Here is a 1,908-nt window from a genome sequence, read left to right as displayed (position 1 = left end):
GACCTTGGAGCCCCATGCAATCGAACAATTTCCTTCACATATAACTCAGCATACTGTTCCACAATATAAGTCGTCCTGATTGGTAAAAAGTGGGCGGACTTGGTGTACCTATCCACAATCACCCACACCGAATCATGATGTCCCACTGTCTTCGGCAAACCAACCACGAAGTCCATGGCGATATCTTCCTACATCCACTCCGGAATCCCTAGAGGCTGCAGCAACCATGCTGGCCTTTGATGTTCAGCCTTGACCTGCTGACAAGTTAAGCACTTGGCCACATAATCTACCACATCCCTCTTCATGCTCGACCATCAATACAAAGCTCTCAGATCCTGGTACATCTTCGTCATTCCCGGATGCAAGGAATAGGGAGTGGTATGCAGTTCATCTAAGATCTCCCGCCGGATATCTGAATCCATCGGAACACAGATCCAACCCTTATATTTTAGTAACCCCATCTCTGAGATAGAGAAGTCCTTAGCCGCTCCAACTAAGCGTTCTCCCTGTAAACCCTCAACTGGAAATCATTCCCCTATGCCTCCTTGATTCTCTCAAGGAGCATAGACTGAAGAGTGATGTTGGCTAACCGACCAACCACCAACTCTATACCCGCTCTAGTCATCTCCTCAACTAGCTTATCAGATATCTGTCTCGAACTGAACAGTTGTCCTGGGCCTTTCTGGCTCAATGCATCAACTACTACATTAGCCTTCCCAAGATGGTATAGGATGTCACAATCGTAATCCTTAACCAACTCCAGCCACCGTCTCTAGCGCATAATCAGATCCTTCTGAGTAAAGAAGTACTTCAAACTCTTATGGTCGGTGTATATCTCGCACTTCTCACCATATAGATAATGTCTCCGAATCTTAAGTGTGAACACCACTGCTGCCGATTCTAGATCATGCATGGGATATCTCTGCTCATACTCCTTTAATTGTCTCGATGCGTAGCCTATCACCTTCCTAGCTTGCATCAACACACACCCTAAACCCTGTCTAGAAGCATCACAATAAACCACGAACTTCTCATTGTCCATCGGCAGACTCAACACTGGCGTGGTGATCACTCGCTGCTTTTTTGAGATATTCAAGAGCATCGTCTGGCTCTTTTTTGAGGAATTCACCATTGCATGGCATTTCTACAAATATGCGTTCACGACTTGTGAGGCCTTCATAGAAACAATTGACCAAACGTCATTTCTCATAGCCATGGTGAGGGCACTAATTTAACAGATCTTTGAATCTTTCCCATACTTGATAGAACGTTTCATTGTATTTTTGGGAAAAAGTGGAAATTTGTCGTTTTAGACTGTTGGTCTTATGGCTAGGGAAGTGTTTCAAAAAGAAATATTTGGTCATTTCCTCCCATGTTCCAATAGACCTAGGTCTTAAAGAGTATAACCAGCTTTTGGCTTTATTCTTAAAGGAGAAGGGGAAGAACTTTAATCGCACAGAATCGGCGTTGTAACGTCCTCCTAATCCATGACCGTTACACTGTGTACTTTAAATAGTGTCAGACTTGCTAATCAAGTCATTTGGTTATAAACGTGTAACAAAGGTTAATGTTAAGGATTAGGGTTAAAATTTTTGGTTAAAGGTAACATTGACTTTTCATTTAAAAGTTTCATAGATACATGGGATCCCACAATGTTACAAACAGATGTTTAAAAGAGTATATACAAATCAAAAGTTCCAACCAGCTGGCCTAAGTGGCAAAATAAGGGATACAACCCTAGCTCCTCTGAGATATCCTCGGTCGTGGTGGACGAGCAGCCTCATATGTACACGCCGCCACGGAAGCACTCCAACTCATGGCTGGTCTAGCTTTCCTTTTCCCTTACCTGCACCACATAGCACCCGTGAGCCAAGGCTCAGCAAGAAAACTTAAACATGTGCATGAACA

The 1,908-nt window shown here is 43.6% G+C and overlaps 1 non-coding gene across 1 annotated transcript; it reads left to right on the top strand.

The window, feature by feature from the left end:
* The first annotated feature begins 1,209 nt into the window (after window positions 1–1,209).
* On the top strand, window positions 1,210–1,316 carry LOC133820609 (small nucleolar RNA R71). The gene has a single exon (XR_009887015.1). It is a non-coding gene; the product is annotated as a small nucleolar RNA R71 (small nucleolar RNA).
* Window positions 1,317–1,908: the final 592 nt, after the last annotated feature.

The sequence above is a fragment of the Humulus lupulus genome, chromosome 2 (genome assembly GCF_963169125.1).
Source record: "Humulus lupulus chromosome 2, drHumLupu1.1, whole genome shotgun sequence".
In the NCBI taxonomy this organism is placed as follows: Eukaryota; Viridiplantae; Streptophyta; class Magnoliopsida; order Rosales; family Cannabaceae; genus Humulus; species Humulus lupulus.
The sequence above is the reverse complement of the archived record's forward strand: the minus strand, read 5'-3'. Positions and strand labels throughout refer to the sequence as shown.